Source organism: Podarcis pityusensis, assembly GCF_964106645.2.
Source record: "Podarcis pityusensis genome assembly, chromosome: 10".
Taxonomy (NCBI): domain Eukaryota; kingdom Metazoa; phylum Chordata; class Lepidosauria; order Squamata; family Lacertidae; genus Podarcis; species Podarcis pityusensis.
In genome coordinates this window covers 1,312,969-1,329,386 of record NC_138035.1, presented here as the reverse complement: position 1 = coordinate 1,329,386, position 16,418 = coordinate 1,312,969, and the positions used below count along the sequence as shown (strand labels likewise).

Below are 16,418 nucleotides of genomic sequence, written 5' to 3'. Positions count from 1 at the left end.
CAGGGGAAACCTAATGACGCAATGACGTCAATGCAGGTCAGCGGCTGACTGGATGGAGGAGCCGCGCCGCCGCCGCCTGCCTGCCTCCCCTCCGCTTCTGGGGGGCTCCATCTTCTCCGAGGGGCGCCCAGGAAAGGCGGCCGGTGCGAGGTGCAAGACTTTGCATTGGGGGGGGGGGAGGCGTTGGAGCCCCCCCCGCCCGACCCCGCCAAGTGGAAGGAGCTTGCCATGGGGCGCTTTCTTGATGCAGAGGGGGTGGTGATGGAGGAGGAGGAGAGACGTGACTCCGGAGGGCCGTGGCGGCGGCTGGACCCGCGGAAGGACCCCCTCCCCGCGACCCCCAGGTAGGTGCCTCGCCCCGCGGGGGCTCCTGGGGCCACCCGGGGCTGAGCTTCGGCAGGAGCTGGGGGTGGGCTAGGATGGCTGGACTGCCCGCCCCTCCGCCCCCCCCCATTCCTCTGATCCCGCCGGGATCCTTTGCTTGCGAGTTTGAGCAGGTGAGGTGCGGGGAGTGCCGAGGGAGGGGGCGTTGAGCTCCGGGGGTGGGGTAGGATGGCGGGCACGCTCTCACCCCGGGAGATCCGGAAACGCAAGCGCCGTCGAGCAGAGACTGCCGCCTGGCAGCTCCCGCTTCCCTCACGGGGAAGAGTCGCAGTTCCGTGGCTTTGCACGCGGAAGGTTCTTCCAGGTTCAACCCGCGACGATATCTTCGAGGTGGGCTGGGAGAAACTCCGACGAGAAAGCCTGGAGAGCTGCCAGTCAGTGTAGGCACTACTGAATCGGATAGACTAAAGGTCTGAGTCTGTAGAAGGCAGTTTCCGGGGCTGGTGCGCCCGCCGCTCCGGCTGTCCGACCTCAGCCCGACGGGCTTTGCAGGTAGCCCGGCGCGGTCTCCCCTCCGACGCCGCATCCTCCGCAACGGCAGCGGGGCCCTCGACGTCCGCCCCAGCCCCTCACCCCAGCTCCCCCGCTCCGCTGACTCCTTCGGTGGTCTCCGCCTTTGGAGCCGGGGGAGGGCGCTTCTCTCCCTATGGGGTGAGTGTGGGTCGCGCCCCTCAGAAATGGCCCCTGGGCGCTCTCCAGCACGCACGCTGCATGGAGCCCAACCTGCGCCTTGCGATGTCTCCAGGGGGCTGCGACCCTCTCCTGGCGGGCCTCGGGGAAGCTGGAGCAAGAAGGACAAGGCACTGGCCTCCTTGGGTGGCGCCCCCCCGCTCCGCCGCCGCCCCCGAGAGTGCCTGAGCCCGGCAGCCTTCCCTCGGCCGGTTTCAGCACCACCGGCTCCGGACAGCTCTCGGCTCGGGCCTGGCCGGATGAAGGCGCTGAGTCCCCTTCTTGGCTCCTGTTGGGCAGCGATGCCCCGAGGCCAGCCAGGGGTGCCAGCCTTTCTGCAGGGGCCTCTGCCTTGGTCACACAGAGAGCCCATTCCCCAGTGGGCTGGAGGGCCAACAGGGCTAATGGAAGCCCATTAAGCTTCCATGCAGGAGGACAGACCTCATAGCAGTGCTATTAAACTTTGCGCCACAACTGGCCGGCTGGGTGGGTGGCCAACATGGGCATTGAGGTGCCCACTGCAAGGAATGTCACCTTCGGGGTCATCTCGGGATGCGGTACACTGGTGCCCGTCTGCGGCTGGCATGGTGCATGATGACTGCCAAGAAGAGCGAGGCTGGTTCCGGCTTGGGTTTGGTGCGACGCTGGGTCATGAGGCTCTGCAATATGATGGCGCCAGAGAGGGCACTCCTCCTCCTCCTCTGTGTTTGGGTTCTGAAAGGCTGCCTTTGCCAGGTCTTGTGAACAAGGGAGGATGGGCTGCGCCAAGGATGGAGGAACTGACTGGAGAAATGCGGGGGGCTGGCACTTTGAGGTGTCTTGTGGCCCACACAGTGAGGGCCACACTGAAAATGTCACAGCCCCATGGCATACCAAAGGCTGATTCACCTAGGGCTGTTCCTGGCAAGCAGTGATTTGCTTAGCTGGGAGCAGCAGAGCGGCCCCAGGAATAGAGAAGGGTCTGCAGAACAACAAGTGAGCAGCAGAAGGTGGCCTCAAGGAGCCCTGCTAAGAAACACTTCTTTAAAACAAAGCACCCTTATGGAAGGGGGAACTTCTTAGCCGCAGCAGTCTGGAAAGGAGGCTGGGAGTGTCTGTGGGCTTCACAGTTCCTTTGGCTCACTCTGGAGCTCCAGAACTTGCCTTAGGAGCATGGAATGACCACAGCTGTCAAATCACCAGCAAGCCATTGCCAGCGTCTGAGACCCGGCTCATCTGCAGCTACAGGCTGCAAAGGTTTGCTGGTGTCTTCTCCGGAAATCTTGCAGATTCATCCAGTCATGGAGAGACCAAACAGGTTGCAAGTTATGGGCTTGTCTTTCACAGTCAAGGCAGGCGGCTTGCTTCCTAGCCGTGCCTCCCCATCGCTGCGCACTTAGTCCAGCACCCAAACCTTTTGCTCCTTGCTGTAGATTTAAACACTAGTAGGCAGGTTTGGAAGGGAATGTGGGTGGCGCTGTGGTCTAAACCACTGAGCCTCTTGGGCTTGCCAATCAGAAGGTCAGCGGTTTGAATCCCCGCGATGGGGTGAGCTCCCATTGCTCAGTCCCTGCTCCTGCCAACCTAGCAGTTTGAAAGCACGTTAAGTGCAAGTAGATAAACAGGTACTGCTCCGGCGGGAAGGTAAATGCCGTTTCCATGCGCTGCTCTGGTTCGCCAGAAGCGGTTTAGTCATGCTAGCCACATGACCCAGAAGCTGTCTGCAGACAAATGCCGGCTCCCTTGGCCTATAGAGCGAGATGAGAGCTGCAACCTCAGTCTGGACTTAACCCCAGACAGGTCTTAACGGTCAGGGGTCCCTTTACCTTTACCTTTAGGCAGGCCTGGAGGTGCAAATATGGCTTTGTTGCAATAAAATAAAAATAAAAATGGGTTCATTGCCCTTGGAGCTGTGGATTTCCAGAATGGAGACACGAAGAGATTTAAATGCCAGTACTGGGCAGGCTTTTTGTTTTTGTCTGTCTCTCCTTTGGTGGTCCCATCTGTGGCTTCGTGTGTTTCCTGATTGTCTGTGTGACACTAACCCTAGCGATACATCATGGCCATTGCCAGTCTCTGCAAGGCTCGCCCGCCTGTGCCAGGCAGTGAACCTTACACAGCCTGCCGCTGGGGTTGCTGTTGTGACACGCAGCGCTTCTTCGGTTCAGTGGATGTGTAGTGAGCTGAGCAGCCACCTGGGCAGGGCTGAGGGGTGGGCTCTTGCCCCACTCCCATCATTTGTCTGGCCACTGATTTGTGCTCCAACAGGGCCTCACAGCTTCCTTGGAGCTTGAAGGCCCCTGCAGATTCCCAGCCTGATGGAAGGTCACTCAACTCAATGCTTCTTAAATCGCAATTCGTCATCATGGTTTCATCAGCCTTGTTTCCCATTTCTGTGAGTATCCCACGGGCATCTGTCAAAGTCCCATCCCCAACCTGGCGCCCTCCAGCCCCAGCAAATACGGTGTTTTGCCATGAGCATGTGGGGTGTGCCCTAGCTCAGATGCCACTAGTGGCTATTGAAGAAATTATTATTATTATCATTATTATCATTTGTTAAATTTATATACTGCCTTTCATCAAAAGTCCACAGGGAAGTTAACAGTGATGAACACAAATGTCAGTACAGTGGTACCTCGGGTTACAGACGCTTCAGGTTACAGACTCCGCTAACCCAGAAATAGTACCTTTTGTTAACAACTTTGCTTCAGGATGAGAACAGAAATCGCATGGCGGCAGCAGGAGGCCCCATTAGCTAAAGTGGTGCTTCAGGTTAAGAACAGTTTCAGGTTAAGAACAGACCTCCGGAACGAATTAAGTACTTAACCTGAGGTACCACTGTAAATTAAATAAATTTATTATTTCAGTCACAGACCAGTTCCATCTCACATACAATATCAGGGAAGTCATAAAACATGATAGGGATACATTTGAGTTTGCACTTGGGTATAACAGGGGCAATACAGATATAACAGCAGTTAAAAATATTAAGTTAAATCTTAATCACCAAAATATATCCCAAAATTGTCATTTAAGGCCTTAGTCATTATGGTAGCACAGCTTGCAAATGTCAGTATATGACACAATATCTTGGCAATGTGAAAATCAGAACAGTCATGCAACTAAATAATAATAATAATAATAATAATAATAATAGTATTAATGTGTAATATAATACAGAGTCTTATAACAACAGAAGCATAAAAATAAAGGGAGAAGAAAATTAGCTACAGGGTAACCAGAATACAAACAGGCTCATCTCAGCTATCTGCCAATCTCCGATTCCCACCACCCTTCTAAGTAATACCCCTCCCCACCTTCTCAATATATAGAAGGATCTGGTAACTTCTGTTTCAGTGTATCTGAAGAAGTGTGCATGCACACGAAAGCTTATACCAAGAACTAACTTAGTTGGTCTTTAAGGTGCTACAGGAAGGAATTTTTTTATTCAGAATACAAAAAACACTCACACATGCAGAACTTTCTCTCTGTCCAAAAGCAGCCTTTTAATCCAGCCCTCTAAGCCATGGGTAGGCAAACTAAGCCCCGGGGGCCTGGATCCGGCCCAGTCGCCTTCTAAATCCGGTCCGCAGATGGTCCGGGAATCAGCGTGTTCTTACATCAGTAGAATGTGTGCTTTTATTTAAAATGCATCTCTGGGTTATTTTGGGGAGATAGGAATTTGTTCATTTCTTCAAAATATAGTCTGGCCCCCACAAGGTCTGAGGGACAGTGGACCGGCCCTCTGCTGAAAAAGTTTGCTGACCCCTGATCTAAGCCTGGGAGCTTTGCTCTCCTCTCCTGGTCTCTCACACTGGAATATCTTCCCTGCCTCTACGATAATTCAGGGTCCTTTCCACTGCCACTTTCATGTGGGTGCAGTCCAGGGGTGGGGGGCAGGGTTGCCTTCATGAGCCCCTTCAGATAATTATCAGGACACCCCCTGGACAGGAGGGCTCATTAGCAAGCAGACATCAAAGAAAAGAGAGCCATACCTTCAGCTGGTAATCATGATCACATTTCCCATTACATGGTGAAACGATTCTACAGCATTTCATTGTATTTAAAGTTCTAGGCAATATTTACTGCATTTGTACCTGCAGGAGTGAAGGGCTAAATTAATAGTTTCCCCAAATGCGTCTCAATCAAGACAAGAAACAACTTCCCCATTCCCACCCCCCTGAGCTGGAGGCACCGCCTGCAAACAAGACCAGTGATGGACTGAGTTTCTAGATCCATTTCCATCTGGATTCAGGCCTTTCCTCCATACTGAGACTGCCTTAGTCACCTTGATGGATGACCTAAGCCAAAAGGAATTAGTCCCTGCCAATTCTCCTGGATCTCTCAGCCATGGCAGCTTTCGGATAACATTGGCCACAGAAACTCTCTGGAGAGATGGAGGGTTGGTGTGACCAAATGGCAGGACAGATAAAAGGAAGTACTTCTTAGTGCTACACCTAGTTAAATTAAGGGACGTTGTGGTGAACACCAACATGGATGGCGCTGGAAGAATTTTTGCTAGGTTTGGTGGGCGAAGGGATTAAAAAGATAGATCAAAGAGACTTCCGGGGTGGCGCCATCGGCAATGGCGGACTCCCTCTGAACAGGAGGGACTAGCTCCACGGGAAACAGGTCTTCTCCGCTACAGCGAAGTGGGGACCCTCTTAAAAATCACAGGCGGATGAAGCCTGTGACCATGGGACTCGGCGGGCACCTTTAGCGCCCCCCCAACTCGCTAAGGAACCCACTAATGGGCTCCGAAGTGAAGAGGGGGAAGTGGCGCAGTGCTGTGAGTCAACTGCTATTTCCGTGGAGCGAAGCCGCATGGCCGTTGCCGGAGAGTGCTGCCTTTTTCCTGGGACAATTTGGACTCTAAAATAAGCACCTGTGAGTACTCAGACTTTGAATAACTGGACATCAAATAAGGACTTGCGAGCAGAAAGGAATTGGATTTTAAAAACCTATCTTAATTTGGTACGGAACGGGAAGGTCTAAACAGGAAGTCAGCCTTCCGTTCTTTTGTAGACAGAATAAAGCAAAGACAATGTAAACTAGAGCTTAGAAAATCGCCTTTAAAGGATTGGATTTCATCATTTAAAATTGTGGAACCCCCCTTCGACAGCAGGAGAAGGAGGGGGATTTTTTTTGGACTGTTTAAAGTGAGTTTAAAGTAAAGTAACCTTCCTCCGTCCTGATCCTGGAGCGGGGTGTCAGGACTGACGTTTGAAGTTCATTGACCAGAGACAAGCGTTTTTGACAGATAGCTAAAAGAAGAGAAACATAGCGATTCCACTGCTTCCCTTCGCATCTTTAAGCAACAAATATTGACAAAGTATCTCAAAAAGGGAAACTTTGTTGCAAGAACAAATAGAAGTTTCCCCCCTAGAGGGAGACTGTGAAACTGTAACCAACTCCAGGGAGCCGGCAGCTGTTACAGATTACAATCGTGGGAACAGGCATTTGACCTTGCAGGACAATGTATTCAGAAGCTTTGTTGTGTGCTTTCTATAAAACAAATGCCCTACTGGAACAGTTACATGAGAAGGTGAATTGGATGGCGACTTCGACTAGAAACTTTGAACAGGCAGTGGGAAATTTTGAACAGACAGTGGGAAAATATGTGGAGCCCACTCAGGAATTAAATCAGGAGTGTGTCCTGACAGAACAGGCCCAACAGGAATATGAGTTTTCGGATTTGACAAATGAACCTGGAAAAAGCCAGATTTGGAAAGAAAAAGTTTGGTTTGGCTTGGAAATGGGGGCTGGATTGACCCCCCTATGCTGGGATGTTTGGACTTTTCAAATCTGGCAATGGGCCATGAGATGTTTGGGATTGTGGGGGCTCTTAATTTTAATTTTGGAGGGTCTTTGAAACATGCTTTTAAATGTCATATGGAATTCAGTGTTGAATATGGAAAAGGGGCTGATCTGTCGAGAAGGGTTAAAAATATTGTCAAGCTGGAGTTACCACGAGCAGGAGACAAGGGAAAATACAGTTACAAATATGAAGAAGAGCTGCGGAAGGGACATGGAAGAGACTTGAGGGTCTCGGATATAAGGCTGCCAGGTTAATGGGCTAGATTGACAGGATAATAAGGACTGACAAAACCCGGAACCAGGAGGAAAGGACGTTGGATGAAGATTGGATCTGTTTGTATCTCTTTTTTCTACCATTAGAACTGTTTTATAAAATTGATGAATGTCAGAAAAATGTTGGAATGAAATTACTTGGCTTTAGTAAAGATGTTTAAAGAATTATGAAAGAATATTTTGGTTATGAGAAATGGGTAAGGATAAGATTTAAGTTTTAAGTTTTAAGGTTTATTTTATTATAGTAAGATAAGATTAAAACAGTTTAGGGTAATGTAATGACAGAATATTATGAAATATGGAAAGGATTTGCTGGGATAATTAATAACTAGGATACAAAGAAAGGGAGGAGGAGGAGGTCAAAGAAAGAAGGTAATGACAGTTAAGGATTTTAGAATAATGAATTTGTTTTTAAATGTTTTTTAATTGTTTGTGATGTATTTTTGTATTTTTTCTTTTGTCACTTTTTCTTATTTTTGAATTTGTATTCATATGGTTGGAAGGGGTTTTTTTTCTTCTTCTTTTTCTACTTTGTTAACTATTTTTATTTTGTACTTTCTACTGCTTTTATTTTATTTTGTAATACTTTGAAAATTTCAATAAATATCTTATAAAAAAATAAAAAATAAAAAGATAGATCAAAGATTATATTTATATGCAACAACTGCAGCCAGAGTTGTGATAGCTCTAAAATGGAAGCAACAGGAGATGCCGACGATAAGAGAATGGCAGATAAAGTTGGTTGAGTATGCTGAGATGGCTAAATTGACACACAGAATTCACAATCAGGAGGAGACAAAGTACCAAAAAGAATGGAGTGAATTTATGGTTTATATAAGTGAGAACTGTACAAATATGAAAACGTTGGCAGGATTGAAATACCTCTCATGTCATGGCATAATTTATAATTAAAGAATCTGTAAACTATAGAATGGAATAGGAAAACTGCTGGAAGGGAAGGACGGAAGCTAATGGATCTATGAAACACAAAGTAGGATATATGTAACAAGATGTGATGTTTTGGTGGTGGGTGGTGGAGGTTGGTTGGTGATTGTAAATTTCAATAAAAATCATTTTTTTAAAAAAAAGGAACACCAACATGGATGGCTTTAAGAGAGGGCTAGACAAGTTCATGGAGGACTATCGATGGCTGTGCTGCGCCAGATGTTGGAACCCACAAGAGGGGAGAGGTCTCTTGTGCTCAGGTTCTGCTTGCAGGTTTTCTGTAATGGGCACCTGGCTGGTCACTGAGAGAAGAAGAGGATGCTGGAATAGGTGGGCCATTGGCCGGATCCAGCAGGATCGTATTGTATTCTCATGACATCTCATTCCAAGAAGTGAAGTTACAGGAAACCAGACACGAGGGCCTTCTTGGTAGTGGTGCCTTCCCTGTGGAACGCCCTCCCATCAGATGTCAAGGAAATAAGCAGCTATCTTATTTTTAAAAGACATCTGAAGGCAGCTCTATTTAGGGAAGTTTTTAATATTTAATGCTGTATTGTTTATAATAATAATAATAATAATAATAATAATTTTTTATTTATATCCCGCCCTCCCCAGCTGAAGCCGGGCTCAGAGTGGCTAACAACAATAAAAGTAACACAATATTCTAAAATCAATTCATTTTAAAATCAGTTCAAAATCAAATTAATGGCAACCATTGGGCTAGAGTTCTGTGAGGATTACCAAAGGAGGGGGTCAGACTGTGCCTTGGCCAAAGGCCTGGTGGAACAGCTCCGCCTTGCAGGCCCTGCGGAAAGATGTCAAGTCCCGCAGGGCCCTAGTCTCTTGTGACAGAGCGTTCCACCAGATCGGGGCCACGGCCAAAAAAGCCCTGGCTCTGGTTGAGGCCAGCCTAAGCTCCCTGTGGCCCAGGACCTCCAAGATTTGAAGACCGTAAGGTCCTCCATCGGACATACCAGGAGAGGCAGTCCCATAGGTGACACTTGTTTGGGAGCTGCCCAGTATCTCAGCATTTTCCAAAACCATTGACTGTGGCATTATTCTGGAAAGGTTATTCACAGGTAGAAATTGGAGGCAAGGTGTTGGGGTGGTCCTGTTCCTCTTTGGACAGCTGACTCCCAAAGGTGGTTCTGAGCCAAACAAAAGTTTGAATCCTTGGCACTTATGCCTCCAGTGATTCCTCAAACCTCCAATATTAGGGGCCTTGAAGCTCAAGCTTCCTTGGTTTCATAGCAGATCCATCCCTAGGTAGACCCTCTCCTCCTCCATGGATTTCTCTAATCCTCTTTTATTTTATTTTTTTCTCTAATCCTCTTTTAAAGGTATCCAAGTTGATGGCCATCACTTCCTCTTGAGGGATATAGAGGTCCATCGCTTGGCTATGTGCTGCGTGGAAAAGGACTTATGTGTGTTAAAACCACAAACTTTCTTGCATCATCTTAATGAAATTGTTGTGGACTAAAGCTCCTTTAGGGATGCAGATGGTGCTGTGGGTTAAACCACAGAGCCTAGGACTTGCTGATCAGAAGGTTGGCGGTTCGAATCCCCACAACAGGGTGAGCTCCCATTGCTCGGTCCCTGCTCCTGCCAACCTAACAGTTCGAAAGCACGTTAAGTGCAAATAGATAAATAGGTACTACTACGGAGGGAAGGTAAACTGTGTTTCCATGCGCTGCTCTGGTTCGCCAGAAGCGGCTTAGTCATGCTGGCCTCATGACACGGAAGCTGTATGCCAGCTCCCTCAGCCAGTAAAGCGAGATGAGCGCCGCAACCCCAGAGTCGTCCACGACTGGACCTAATGGTCAGGGGTCCCTTTACCTTTTAAAGCTCATTTAATCAGATCAACAGAATGTCAGAACAAAACTGGAGCTCCGCAGATGGGCCAGGTCAGTGGCCCACCTAGTCCAGCATCCTGTTCTCACAGTGGCTGACCGGATGTCTCCAAAGGGAAACCAGCAGGCAGGATCCGACCACAAGAGCAACTCTCCCCTCCTGCGGTTTCCATCAGCTGGGATCCAGGAGCCATGAAGTGCTTTCCTCAGCTGACAGCAATATCTATATCTATATTAGGGTGTGTGGGGAGAGAAATGTAAATAGTGGAGTCAAATGGCCATGAAATTCAAAAAGTACAGACTGTGAAAATTCAATTAAAGCTCAAATATATGCACGATAAGCACAGCGACTAGCAATGGGGGAACCGATTTTGTCATAATTTCCAATTTGCTTGCCGAGCTGCAAATGCAACATTATCAATTGAGTCGAAAAGTTCTGATCTTGCAAGATCTTAAAGTTTCTCTGAATTTAAAATTGCAGTAATATGAGATGGTCCAAGGAGTTTCCAGCACCATTTTCTTCTTTATTTGCTTCCTTAAAGGCAAAAGCTTAACATAATGTTACACACAATCCCAATCTCCAAGCGCTGTGAGATTCCAGGGGCTCCAGGCACTTACCCGGGGGTCGTGTTTCCTTTGCAAATGAAGCACAGCAGAGATTTGGGCGTCTTTATGATATACGGCTTATTCACACATATATACACAACCTGAGTCTACGACTGAGGGGCATTGACACCCTGGGAGGTTCTTGCTTCTCCTAGTGCCACAGCAGCCTTGCATTCAAAAAGAAACCAGCCGTGGCCTGGCCTCTCTGTAGCTGGCCGCATTTTACAGACTGCAACTATTTTTCTCCCGCCCACATCATCCTCAGCTGCAATCCTAAACTCTCCAATCTGCTTTGTCTCTGCTCACTATCTCAGAGCTCAGGGAGGGGCTCCACACATTTTCCAGCTGGCACAGAATCTTTACCAGGCAGAGGGCCTTCTCGGTAGTGGCGCCTGCCCTGTGGAACGCCCTCCCAGCAAATGTCAAGGCAATAAACAACTATTTTACTTTTAAAAGACAACTGAAGGCAGCCCTCTTTAGGGAAGTTTTTAATGTCTAATGCTGTATTGTTTTTAATATTCAGTTGGAAGCTGCCCAGAGTGGCTGGGGAAACCCAGCCAGATGGGCGGGGTATAAATAATAAATTATTATTATTATTATTATTATTATTATTATTATTATTATTATTTACTTTGCTGATGATTTCCCTGCCTGTCCTCTGTTAATGGCCCATTTTGTGGGAATGTTCAGGGTGGCAGGAGAGGATATATTGTTTATTAATAGCTTTCCAAACAAGGGACGCGGGTGGCACTGTGGGTTAAACCACAGAGCCTAGGACTTGCTGATCAGAAGGTCGGCGGTTCAAATCCCCGCGACGGGGTGAGCTCCCGTTGCTCGGTCCCTGCTCCTGCCAACCTAGCAATTCGAAAGCACGTCAAAGTGCAAGTAGATAAATAGGTACCGCTCCAGCGGGAAGGTAAACGGTGTTTCTGTGCGCTGCTCTGGTTCGCCAGAAGCGGCTTAGTCATGCTGGCCACATGACCCGGAAGCTGTACGCCGGCTCTCTCGGCCAGTAAAGCGAGATGAGCGCCGCAAACCCTGAGTCGGCCATGACTGGACCTGATGGTCAGGGGTCTCTTTACCTTTAAGGTAGTCTCTATGGGAGTATATTGTATTTAATTACAGTGGTACCTCAGGTTACATATGCTTCAGGTTACATACGCTTCAGGTTACAGACTCCGCTAACCCAGAAATAGTGCTTCAGGTTAAGAACTTTGCTTCAGTATGAGAATAGAAATTGTGCTCCGGCGGTGCAGCAGCAGCGGGAGGTCCTATTAGCTAAAGTGGTGCTTCAGGTTAAGAACAGTTTCAGGTTAAGAACGGACCTCCAGAACGAATTAAGTACTTAACCTGAGGTACCACTGTATGGGGTATCAGAGTCTTTAGGGGGTTAATTAGGCTGGGATAGCTGGGATAGCAGGCTCGTTGGTTTTTGAATGTCTGATGTAGTTTTTTGCAATTTCATTCTGTATGGGACAATGACAATAAAGATTCGTATCGTATTGCTGTCCGAAAGTTCTTCCTGATGTTTAGGCACAATCTCCTTTCTCGCAATTTTTTTTTTTAAAAAATAATATTTATTAAAGTTTCAAAAGAAGAAAAATCACATTAATAAAAAGATTAACAATAAAAAGGAAAAATACAAAGTAGAAAAAAGAAAAAGGAAAAAAAACCAGTTAAAAACAATTCCATCTTTTCATCACTTCTTTTACGTTTACTTGTTTCCCAGACCTCCTCATACCTCCCTCTTTTGTATTCCAATTCAATTTGTTAATCCAGCAATTCCTTTCCCTCCTTTTTAATCCTAATCTTTAATCTTGATATATTATAACATTAAATTTTTACATATTAAAAACCAATTTTTCCATATTCTTTTGTACCTGTACAGCTAGAAACCACTTAACTTCAATCTGACATCATTCTAACATTCATTAATTTTGCAATATTTCTGTAAATAGTCTTTAAATTTCTTCCAATCTTCTTCCGCTGACTCTTCTCCCTGGTCACGGATTCTGCCAGTCATTTCCGCCAATTCCATATAGTCCATCAATTTGAATCCTTTCTCGCAATTTGAATCCATTGGTTCAGGTCTTTTGCTCTGTCCCAAACCTCTTGCTGGCAGCGTCATTGCGTGAAACCAATTTCTCTTGTGTTGTGCATGAAAGGTAGAGTCTTTTCTGTCGACTCTCTGTGCCCCATTAACAATGTTGTGCTCCCCTGTGCCTTTGACCGTGGGTCATTGCTGCCACAGGAGGAAATGGGATTCATGGCTGAGAGTCATACAGAACCCTAGAACTGGAGAGTTGGAGAGGATCCCAAGGAATCCCTTGCAATGCAGGAATCCCTTGGCGTGGTACGCTTCAGCCTGGCTCTGGTGCAGACAAGCCCCTGATAAACATTTAAATCTTTCTCTCTGCAAAATGAAAGAGAGAGAGAGAGAGAACTTCACTTTGGGTGTTTCTGTTTGTTTAATGAAGTAGGAATTGAACTTTGATTACTTTGTTGCTAACACCACTCATTACTGCTTTGCTAAGTGGGAGGATCAATAGCAAAACAGGGTTTTTTTTAATAAAAAAGAGAGAAAACAACAACAAAGTAAGAAAATATCAAACAACTGGAGCCCAAAGCAATCAATTCATACATTAATTAGTGTGAAAATGATTAGGAAATGTCTGAGCAAAAGACAAACTAAATGCATCCCACTGGATTTCATTTATGAAACTCACCAGTCATAGCTAATTTTTTTTTTAATTTCAGTGGACAGTTGCAAAATTTGCAAACCGTGCTGCATATTAAGATTGCTTCAAATACTAATTAAAGCCTTAATTAATAGTTTAGTGGAGCTCAAAACAAAACACTGTTTGATTTGGGAGATGGAATCCAGGCATTGTAACAAACATGGGGAATGACAGGCTGAAAGTATCGCCACCGCCATTAATTTACGAATCACCTTCTACACAATTGTGGACTGTTTAAAAAGCAAAGAAAAAAACTGCTTAAAACCACACAAAAAACCCCCAGCAGATGCGTTTAATGCAACGCAGTAGGAAAAGCAAGGCTCCTCAAAAAGGCCCATTTATCCAGCTGGGGGAGCCTGCCTGAACAAAACATCTTAAATCATTTCTGAAAAGTGCAGATAGCATCTTGACAGGAATGCTATTCCACAGAACAGGAGCTGCCACCCTAAAAGGCAGAGAGGGCTTCTGGGATTTTAGAAACTTGCAGGAGAAACTTTCCTGCAGATCACATGACTTATAAGGTGGTGTCTCAAGTAACCTGAGCTTATGTTGTTGTTGTTTAGTCGTTTAGTCGTGTCTGGCTCTTCGTGACCCCCTGGACCAGAGCACGCCAGGCACTCCTGTCTTCCACTGCCTCCCGCAGTTTGGTCAGACTCATGTTTGTAGCTTCGAGAACACTGTCCAACCATCTCGTCCTCTGTCTCCCCCTTCTCCTTGTGCCCTCCATCTTCCCCAACATCAGGGTCTTCCCAACCTGAGCTTATAGAGACATTTAAAAGAGGATTAGACCAGGCATAGGCAAACTCTGCCCTCCAGATGTTTTGAGACTACAATTCCCATTATCCCTCACCACTGGTCTTGTTAGCTAGGGGTGATGGGAGTTGTAGTCCCAAAACATCTGGATGAACCCCAGTTTCTGGAAACCGCAGGAAGGGGGACTTGCTGTTTGTTGGATGTGATCCATGAGAGGCAGTCAAGTACAACTTTCCTTGTAATGCTAGAGAAGACATGAGAGGGAATGTTGGTCCAGTCAGTCGAAACTTCCTGTTTCTCCTGGCTGGAGCATCCTTCCTTTTGCATGTGATAGAAGGTGGGCGTGACCTTACCTGTCCAGGTAACAAGAGGACGAGTCACGCAGCACACCTCCCTCTTTTTGACTTCCTTCTTCGTTGGACCAGCTTTTAGCTAGGACTGCTCTGCTACCTTCTCAGCTAGCAGAAGCACTGGGATTATTCCTCCACATGGGGTAGATCCACATGTACATATTTGTAACTAAGTCTACCTTCAGGAATCCAACTCTGAACTGGTGTGAGTAAACTTCTTTCATCATCTTTGAATAAGATTGTGGCGTCTTTATTCTTTTAAGAGGGATTCAAGGGAACTTACCAGGAACGTACAATTCATAGAATCATAGAATCCTAGAGTTGGAAGAGACCACAAGGGCCATCGAGTCCAACCCCCTGCCAAGCAGGAAACACCATCAGAGCACTCCTGACATATGGCTGTCAAGCCTCTGCTTAAAGACCTCCAAAGAAGGAGACTCCACCACACTCCTTGGCAGCAAATTCCACTGTCGAACAGCTCTTACTGTCAGGAAGTTCTTCCCAATGTTTAGGTGGAATCTTCTTTCTTGTAGTTTGGATCCATTGCTCCGTGTCCGCTTCTCTGGAGCAGCAGAAAACAACCTTTCTCCCTCCTCTATGTGACATCCTTTTATATATTTGAACATGGCTATCATATCACCCCTTAACCTGAGGTTAGACTGAATTGTATAATAGTGAGAGGCTCACACGAGCCTGCAACCAGCTATCTGCTGTGCATGTAAAAAGGGGAATATAACTCTGCTAAGTAAAGGAACTTGCTAGCACAAGTTAGGAAGGATATTAATAAACAATACATCCTCTCCTGCCACCCTGAACATTCCCACACTGTTGTGCCCGGATCCTGCTTGCAAGTTTGCCACTGGGACACCTGGCTGACCACTGTGATGCCAGGCTGACCACTGTGATGGTAGCAGCTTTGCAGCCCATTCCAGCCCCTTAACCAGGTGCTGTCTGCTGCTGATGGTTATGCAAGATGCCTTCTTCGGTCTCTCGTGAGACCTTTGGTGAGGGAGGGCAGGGGCACACGCCAATCCAGTGGAATTAATATCATACCTCAACTGCTGGGTTGGGAGAGTTTGTGCAAGTTTGAATCCCAGGGAATAATAGCAGAACCAGTTCGTAAAGGTTGCAAAGAGATTTTTGTTTTAGTTTTGGCTTGCAGAAATTGACACAGTTCTGAAATGGATCTTGCATGCTTGCTTGCTTCTCACCTGCTCAACCTGCACAAGGGAAAACAAAAAATAATGGCATACAGGCCAGGTGAAAAGATTCCTCTTCAAACAGGCCTTTGGCTTATTAACACTCAACGGCCTTTTAAATGTGTTTGGGGTCTGTTATTGGTTTGTTTTTGTTATATGATGATGTGAACCACCCTGTGGTCTTTGGATGAAAGGCTGCATGCTAATAATAATAATAATAATAATCCCCTTCATGGATCACTGCCTTGCCGTGGCGAAGGGGCTTGAATAACTCAGAGAAGCTATGAACTATGCTGAGCAGGGCACCCAAGATGAACAGGTCATAGTGGAGAGTTTTGACCAAACGTGATCCACCTGGAGGAGGAACCGGCAAGCCACTCCAGTATCCCTGCCAAGAAAACTCCATGGACAAAGACAACAGGCATATAAAAGTTATGACGCTGGAAGATGAGCCCCTCAGGTCGGAAGGCGTCCAACATGCTACTGGGGAAGAGCGGAGGACAAGTACAAGTAGATCCAGAGCTGATGAAGCGGCTGGGCCAAAGCCGAAAGGATGCTCAGTTGCGGATATGCATGGAAGCGAAAGGAAAGTCCAATGCTGTAAAGAAAAATATTGCATAGGAACTTGGAATGTAAGAACCATGAACCTGGGTAAGTTGGATGTGGTCAAAAATGAGATGGCAAGAATAAATATTGACATCCTGGGCATCAGTGAACTAAAATGGACGGGAATGGGCGAATTCAGTTCGGATGACTATCATATCTACTACTGTGGGCAAGAAACCTGTAAAAGAAATGGAGTGGCCCTCATAGTCAACAAAAGAGTGGCGAAAGCTGTACTGGGATGCAATCTCA

The 16,418-nt window shown here is 46.8% G+C and overlaps 1 long non-coding RNA gene across 1 annotated transcript in view; it reads left to right on the top strand.

The window, feature by feature from the left end:
- Positions 1-70: 70 nt before the first annotated feature.
- LOC308486513 overlaps positions 71-16,418 on the top strand; it is a 34,184-nt gene continuing 17,836 nt past the window's right edge. The window contains exon 1 of the long non-coding RNA XR_013991114.1: positions 71-344. This is a non-coding gene — a long non-coding RNA (uncharacterized lncRNA). The remainder of the gene's footprint in view (positions 345-16,418) is intronic.